This window comes from Procambarus clarkii, chromosome 72 (genome assembly GCF_040958095.1).
Source record: "Procambarus clarkii isolate CNS0578487 chromosome 72, FALCON_Pclarkii_2.0, whole genome shotgun sequence".
In the NCBI taxonomy this organism is placed as follows: Eukaryota; Metazoa; Arthropoda; class Malacostraca; order Decapoda; family Cambaridae; genus Procambarus; species Procambarus clarkii.
The window spans coordinates 20,336,941-20,346,581 of NC_091221.1; positions in this window are offsets into that span (position 1 = coordinate 20,336,941).

The window sequence follows — 9,641 nt, forward strand, 5'->3', positions numbered from 1 at the left end:
GTCGGGTATCAGGAAGGAAACTGGTATAGCGTGCAAGACATGCGATGTTCCACTTTGCGTCATACCTTGTAATTACACCACTTATCACAGGAAAAGGGTGTATTGGGTGGACAAGAAATAACCACCTACATCAGCTTCACTCCACCTAGGAACATCTGTTGAGCAACTTCAGGAATCAGTACCTGAAGGAGGTGGAGTGGAGATAAAATGCTCAACTTATTTTACTACAATCGTCTTTGCTTTGGTAAGTACACATAATTGTCTTAGATTGTTTCAGTATTGTAGTCTATTTTCTTAGGAATATTTTGATACCTAAATGAGAACTGTAGCACGAAAACTAAAGTAAGTATACATGAAACAAGAGAAACTTTTTTTGTGGGTGTTGCGGGTGTGAGTTGGAGTGTCAAGAGCGGGTTCCGGTTGTGTGTTTTCCGTCATCTCTACAGCTGTGAATTCCAAGGAATTGTATTTGATATGCATATGTCTGTGTAGGGAATTTTATTCCGAACACTATACAAAAAAAAACGGTGTGAAACAAGTATAAACTTGAAAAACATGAGCAAAGTAAAAACTTTTGACGCTCACGGGTACAAACACGCGTAAGATTTTATTCGCCGCAAATTTATTTGACGCTGTGTTGGCCAACTCTACCCATGTTCTTATAGAACTTTCTATTGCGAACACATTGCTATAAAAATGAAATACGTAGCTCCAGAAATAATGTCAGGACAGTGAAATCAGTATAAACATTCAAAGCCCTGCATCACACCAGTGTCGTCCCTGCTGAAATCACGGCTAATGCTTCGCCCAGTTCCCACACTCGTGCGGGTCACCCGATACCATAATTAGACATTGATAGGCATATGTCTGGGTGGGGAATTTTATTGTGAGTTCAGTGATATCAAAATGAGCGCTGTAGGATGACTGTGAGGCTGGCAACAAACGAAAGAGTATGAACATTTACTTCCTGTTTGGGTGTCACGGCGAGTCATCTTCGTGTTTATTTACTTCGTGGTGGGATACCAAATGCTTCGGTGACATTTTATGCATATGATCTTGTAGAGAATTTTATTGCCAACGCATTGATACCACCATAAGGTACGAGTACACACTATAAGGCACCAGTACACACCTACAGGTATTTGTTTCTGGTGTGGTGCTCATGGGATCTGTTACAACCTTCTAGGAAGCTTTTAGGGTCAGGATTGACATTACAGTGCAGCGTTTTATATATATAAAATACACATGAGAGTATGTGCAGGGACTTAATATCTAACATATTCAGAGATTTGAGTAAGGGGTCCATATATACTGCCTGGTTGCCTGAAATGCTATATGCCTACTATATTGGCTTTAGGTATTGTATGCACTAGCTCTATCTATAAATCCAACATTATGTTTGTAAATCAACTATGTATGTACTTTCCTGAATAAAATTGACTTTACTCTACACTTATATGCTATGTGGATTTGTTATCCCCTATCGTTTGGGAGAAAAAAAATGACTAATACGTACGGCGAATGACTTTGACTTCAACTTCACTTTGACTTCGTTCATGTCATCGTATTTTCCGTAATATATAAAGGTTATGACAATGCAATTATATTATTGTGTGCAAATAATTTGGAAATTTCATGTACCCTAAAAATAGTAAAATAAAGAATAAGAATAATTAAATAATTGTTGTAGTAAATTGTCACACGTTCATCATACGCAAACGAACACACAGTGTGGAGCGTCAGTAGACCAAGGTCCGCGCCATTTTAAAACACGGCTTCGAATGTAAGTAATGTTTTTCTCGTACTAACACTGTGTTATGCAATTGATTAGGTCTTGAATTCACAAATTTAGTTGTTACATCTGACAGAGTATGTTAGACGGTGTAATGCTGGTCCATGTTGACGTATTTGTGGGCTTGATTGGTTTACATGTGATGGCACACAATATCGGCACCCCACAACATGCTGTTGAAGTTGGAATGCATGGCATAGGCTCCTCACACAATGTTCTTTATGTGGTCCTCAGGTGATAGTTTTCTATTTAGAACTACTCCTAGATCTCTTTCTTTATCAGAATTCCTTAAAGATTTCTCACATGGTTTTCCTAATGATAGATTGTGGGCTGTAAGGGACAGGTTTGATGTATGGATTAGTTGATAGAAGTTCCAGTCCACCTGTAGACAGGGATCTCACATCAGCTTGTATATTATACAAGGATAAGATTTGATAAATTCAGTTATTTGACTGAACACTGGCTCTAACCTAGCCTAGCCTATAGTCTTGGCATAGGCTCCTCACACAATGTTCTTTATGTGGTCCTCAGGTGATAGTTTTCTATTTAGAACCACCCCTAGATCTCTTTCTTTATCAGAATTCCTTAAAGATTTCTCACATGGTTTTCCTAATGATAGATTGTGGGCTGTAAGGGACAGGTGGGATGTATGGATTAGTTGATAATAGTTCCAGTCCACCTGTAGACAGGGATCTCACATCAGCTTGTATATTATACAAGGATAAGATTTGATAAATTCAGTTATTTGACTGAACACTGGCTCTGTTTAAATCAGAGATTTAAACATACATAGTCTAACCTAGCTCCTTTCTTTTTTACCTAGCTTTTACCTAGCCTAACCTAGCTTTTTTTTCCCAAGCTGGTCTATGGCCCCTGGGTTTTACGAACTTTTTTTCCCAAGCCGGTCTATGGCGTGTATGTTAAATAAACCAAATTTTTCACTTTTGACAATTGAGCACCTGCTACATCCAGATTCTAGGGAGGAAAGGAATATAATATAATATCTAATATATCTATCTGTGTGAAATAGATTAAATCCATTTATTTGATATTCAGCTAATAGTTCTGTATTTTCTACATTCATCCATGTTTTGGTAAGTGCAATAATATGTATTGTTTCATTGCAGATTAGAGATTCAAGATAGTTCTAGATTTCCGAAGTACTGAAACGCGCGCCATACAGGCTTGGTGGATCTAGGTGCAAGGTAAAATTATTTACATTTACTTTTGTATTTATATGCATATATGCATTTATATGCATTATTCTATAGAATAATAGATCTCGTAATAATTTTGCAAAAATAGTGGCATTTACTATTTTAAAAAGCTCGGGTGCAGGGGGGGGGGGGGTTGTGTAAAAGCCTGGTTTGTGCCTCGGAGAGGCTATGGGATCCAGTAAGATCGTCCTTCCTTTCCTCCCTAGAATCTGGATGTAGCAGGTGCTCAATTGTCAAAAGTGAAAAATTGGTTTTGTCTTCCGAATGCACCATATCTGTAATTTTTCTAATAATCTTTTAAAAATAGTAAATGCCACTATTTTTGCAAAATTATTACGAGATCTATTATTCTAATAAGAGTTTGATAAAATACAGTAGACTGCCTACTGGTTTTACCTGTAATAAGGTTTGATACAGATGATTATCCGTTCCAGGGGATTAAATAGCCGTTCTATGGCCCCAGGGTTTTCTCAAATTTTCTTTCATAGCCGGTCTATGGCCCCTGGGTTTTACAAACTTTTTTTCCCAAGCCGGTCTATGGCCCCTGGGTTTTACGAACTTTTTTTCCCAAGCCGGTCTATGGCCCCTGGGTTTTACGAACTTTTTTTCCCTAGCCGGTCTATAGCGTGTATGTTAAATAAACCAAATTTTTCACTTTTGACAATTGAGCACCTGCTACATCCAGATTCTAGGGAGGAAAGGAATATAATATAATATCTAATATATCTATCTGTGTGAAATAGATTAAATCCATTTATTTGATATTCAGCTAATAGTTCTGTATTTTCTACATTCATCCATGTTTTGGTAAGTGCAATAATATGTATTGTTTCATTGCAGATTAGAGATTCAAGATAGTTCTAGATTTCCGAAGTACTGAAACGCGCGCCATACAGGCTTGGTGGATCTAGGTGCAAGGTAAAATTATTTACATTTACTTTTGTATTTATATGCATATATGCATTTATATGCATTATTCTATAGAATAATAGATCTCGTAATAATTTTGCAAAAGTAGTGGCATTTACTATTTTTAAAAGATTATTAAAAAATTTACTAATATGGTGCATTCGGAAGACAAACCCAATTTTTCACTTTTGACAATTGAGCTCGGGTGCAGGGGGGGGGGGGGTGGGTTGTGTAAAAGCCTGGTTTGTGCCTTGGAGAGGCTATGGGATCCAGTAAGATCGTCCTTCCTTTCCTCCCTAGAATCTGGATGTAGCAGGTGCTCAATTGTCAAAAGTGAAATTTGAGGATTTGAACCTGCGTCCGGGAGCATCCCAGACACTGCCTAAATCGACTGAGCTACAACAGGGTAAAAGGATCCAGGAAGTTCAGTAGAAGTTTGGTTTCAACCCTTTTACCCTGTCGTAGCTCAGTCGATTAAGGCAGTGTCTGGGATGCTCCCGGACGCAGGTTCGAATCCTCGTCACGGCCCTTGTGGATTTGTTCATTTGATGCATCACGTTATTGTGATCTGTGTGTGTAATTCTTCACTTGCTACAGCAACAGGAATGTGTGTGTATGTATTTGTGTTGTTGAATATGACCGAAAGTGTAAGATTAATAATTCTAACACAAATCGTCTGAATATTTGTTTTTCTTCACTGTCGAGAGTAGTTAAAAAAATTTACTCGAGTTTATTTTCACACTTTATTTATGGTCCTTAAGTCCCTCTCCTTAATGCTGCTGCTGTTTCTCGCATCTTTGCATCGCTTGTATGTTTGGGGGTTTGGCCTCTTGCTATATATTGATTCCATTTGTGTGTGTTTGGGTCTCAGGCCCTCTCGCAATTTCTGTTGAACAAACCCCTTTTCCTAGTTCTGCATCTCTCCTTTGGTACAAATTTTGTTGTGCTTTTATCATATATTTCACAAAACTTGACATACATTTCATTTACTTCATGTCCTATCAGCAAGTGTTTGTCAAATTCTTTAAGGAAAGTTTATCATCCTGATTGCAGATCTCTAGCGCTATTATGTCAACTTCTTGTGGATTCGCAATCATTATTTAATTTACCTTTAGGTGTTCTTTCACCAGCACAGCAACACTGTACCTCTCCCAACCAGTTTAAGATAAAAACTAAGTACTGACTAATTAACTCAATGTAACCTACCTTACCCCCAAAATGTCAACCCATGTCTTCTATTTTAAACAATGCTGTTTTGTTGACCAAATTGTATTTTTGTTTTTTTCTGCAATGTTTCCGCCCCCCCCCACCACTCTACCACCACATTGAGTTTAGTAGCTCTGTGCACGTCAGGTGCTGTTTAATATACAGACCTACTCCTCCATTTGACCTAGTTTCTCTATCACATCTATATCACTTTGTGCTTTAGCCCTGGTGGAGCTTGGTCCACCAGGCTGTTGTTTGGAGTGGCCTGCAGATCCACATACAGTCTGCATATGATATACAGTCTGTTGATCAATTAAACTACAGTAGTTAGTTTTTATCATCCGAATGCACCAATATGTGTTCATTCTTCCCAGATGAAGGAACTAGGTAATATTCATCATCTGAATGCACCATCTGATGCTTTAACACACTCATGATACACGAGAGGTTTAAAAAACTTTTAAAACTTTTAAAACTTTTTGACCTATGTATTTAAAAGCAATTCTAAAGTTAAAAAGTGTAGCATAGGCCCCTCGCAGAATGTTCTTAATATGATCCTCAGGTTATAGTTTTCTATCTAAAACCACCCCTAGATCTCTTTCTTGATCAGAATTCTTTATAGATCTCTGTGGCTCGATCATAGAAACTGCTCTAAATCCTTGTTGGCCTGGATTGTGGAGGTCATTGGTCTCTATAAAACTAGTAATCTGACTCCTGATCACTCTCAAATAATTTTATTATGTGGGATGTTAGTGCAACTGGTCTATAATTCTTTGCCAATGCTTGTGTTGTGTTGTGTTGTTTTGGTAGTGATGTGCAATGTGTTGTTTTGGTAGTGATTCGTCCAGTTCTGGTAGTAGTGCGGTTGTTGTGTAGTGTAGTACTTGTGTGCTTGTTAATGACTTGTATTCCAGTCTTGTGGGTATCTCCTTTCCCCTACGGGCCAACTGCTTTGTTCTTACCTAGCATTTTGCTTTGTTTGGGTATGAATGTTTGTGTGCCGTATATTTTGCAAAATTTGCCATATATCTCATTATTTACTCCTCTGCCTAGCAACAAGTCTGTCTAATTATACTCATTAACTGTTTTTCAAAGTTCCCCATAGTGTCCTTTATTGAAATCGAGTTCATGAACCGTTTCAATGTTCTTATTTTCTTCTAGATTATATCTTAAAGTATATTTAAATGTTATTGTTATTATTGTTATTAAATGTTATTGTGACATTGCATTGCAATTGAGCTATGTTGTTTACCATACCGTTCATTTCGTGAGTATAAGTATAGATGCCACACTTGTGACAGGTAAAACCATGCCTTTTTTGAAAAACAGCACCGTCTGTTGAACGTAAGAGCAACCCACACTATATTATGTTGCGATATTATTTCAATATTTCCGATTGCATTGATAATTTGAATTTTCATAGATTTCAATTTATTTTCATTTCGATTTAATAATTTTGTGTGACATTGCATTGAAATTGAGCTGTGTTGTTTACCATACTGTTCATTTCATGAGTATAGTTTATTTTTTTATTTTTTTCATTTCATTTTTTTAGCTGTTCTTATTTTTCAGTGATGGGAATATCAGATCATTTGATGTTCCCAATTTTCTGATGGAAGCATCAGACCATTATAGAATGCATCGGATGAGGTAGTTTGGAATGGTGGGGAGGACGAGAGGGGGGTATGGTGGGGAAGACGAGGGGACAGAGGAGAGGGTAATGGTGGGGAGGACGAGGGGACTGGGGAGTTGGGGATGGTGGGGACAGGGGAATGCTGGGGAGGACAAAGGGACAGGTGAATGGGAGATGGTGGGGGAGGAAGAAGGACAGGGGAGGGGAAAATGGTAAGGAGGACGATGGGACAGGGAAGTGGGAATAGTGGGGATGATGTGGGGACAGGGAAGTGGGAAGGACGAGAGGACTGTGGAATGGGGAATAGCAAAGTGAATTATAATTATATATATTAATTAATTCTTATAAATTTCCAGAAGCCTGTATCAACACCCACACTAATGCAACTGAAAGAGATGTTGAGACAAGTATTGCTGATATGTTGAAGAACGCCCCAAACAAACTCGGTGGAAACAGATACAAGGTAAAGTTTGCCAATTTGCTGTTGTCTAATTCAATTTCTTTTTAGTAATCTTCGAGAACATTTATGCTATGAATAAGATAAAATAATGTAACTGATTTTGACTAAATATGTAGATATATTTAATTTTCTGAGCACTAATAATGAAAGAAAACCAAAATAAGAGGTGGCTACTATCTCTAATAATGGGCTGGAATAATGCAGGATATAATAATATATATATATATATAAATATGACAATGTCAGACCACGGAGGAAGAATGAAACAGGAATTTCCTTAAGTACTTTTGTATATTAAATACATTTTCAGAAGGTCCTTCTGAAGATGTATTTAATATACAAAAGTACTTAAGGAAATTCCTGTTTCATTCTTCCTCCGTGGTCTGACATTGTCACATTCTTAATCACGTGTTTATTTTCGTGATATACACACATATATTTATTTATATGTGTGTATATTTATTTATATATAAATATATATATATATATATTTATATATATATATATATTTATTTTTATAAATATATATGATATATAGATTCTATGTAGATTCTATTCTATTATTCTATTCTATTCTATAGTTTTATATAGATTCTTGTTTTAGTTTTTTTTTCTATAATATGGAAACGGTTTTTAATTAATAAATTAAATATTATATAATAAAATAATGTATTATTGAAAACAATTAGTAACAAACAATATTTCATTACAGGGTGGTGAAGCAAGAAGACATGTGCATCACACAGCAGACTTGGATATGACGAAGAATGAAAATGGCTAATGTCTATATAGAAGAATCTATATGTGTCTATATATAGACACATAGATTCCTATATATAACCTATATATATATATGTGTGTATATATATTATAATATATATATATATATATATATATATATATATATATATATATATATATATATATATATATATATATATATATATATATATATATATATATGTGTGTGTGTATATATATTATAATATATATATATATATATATATATATATATATATATATATATATATATATATATATATATATATATATATATATATATATATATATATATTATATATATTTATATATATATATATATATATATATATATATATATATATATATTTATATATATATATATATATATTTATATATATATATATATATATATATATATATATATATTTATATATATATATATATATATATATATATATATATATATATATTTATATATATATATATATATATATTTTATTAAATATGACCGAAAAAGTAAGATTAATAATTCTAACACGAATTTTCTCAATCTTTCGTACATTATGCTTCACTGTTGGAGGTAAATCAAAAATCACTTCTCCAAAATTCATTTTTATTTCTAGTCTGACGTGACACGGGCGCGTTTCGTAAAACTTATTACATTTTCAAAGACTTCACAAATACACAACTGATTAGAACTTGCATTTCCCTGATTTTATATCTACTTTTGAGTGAGGTGGGAAGGGTGATGTGGCATTACATTTGAGTGAGGTGGGAAGGATGATGTGGCATTAGAGGATATTAATAGGGTATTAAAAGTATCAACACAAGACAGAACACAAAACAATGGATATTGAATAGAAGTGTTTGTAGAAAGCCTATTGGCATATGTATAAGCATATGAAAGGGCATATGTATAAGCAAGTAGATGGGGTCGCTATGGGTTCTCCCCTAGGTGTCCTGTTTGCAAACTTCTACATGGGTACCATCGAGCAAAAAGTCTTAGTCGACATGAACTTGAAACCGGCCATATACTGCAGGTATGTTGACGACATTTTTACACAGGTACCTGATGTCAGACATCTGCAGGAGCTGAAGGAGGCATTTGAGCAGAGTTCCGTGCTGCGTTTCACTTACGAGACGGAAAAGGATGGGAAGCTGCCTTTTCTAGATGTAACAGTCATGGAAAAGGGCGGAGGTTTCCACACTGCAGTCTACACAAAGGAAACAAACATAGGAATGTGCCTAAATGCCAACAGCGACTGCCCTGACAGGTACAAGAGAAGTGTTGTTAACGCATACGTCGACCGTGCTCTCAGCCACAGCTCAGAATGGAAGCAAGTCGACGAAGAACTCTGTAGGGTAAGGCAGGTTCTAGTCAATAACGGCTTCTCCAATGGTTTCATCGAAGACATCATAAGAAGGAAAGTGAAAAGCCATGCAACCTCTGAAGAGACAACTAACACAACACCTATACCCCCTATTAGACTATTTTACAGGAACTTCTTTTCCACAGCTCATAAAACAGAGGAAAGGGTCCTGAAAGATATTGTTAATAGAAACGTTATCCCTACAGGCAAAAATCAGAGGATACAACTGACGATTTACTATAAAACCAGAAAAACGGCCAGCCTACTCATGAGAAACTCTCCAGACACGAAA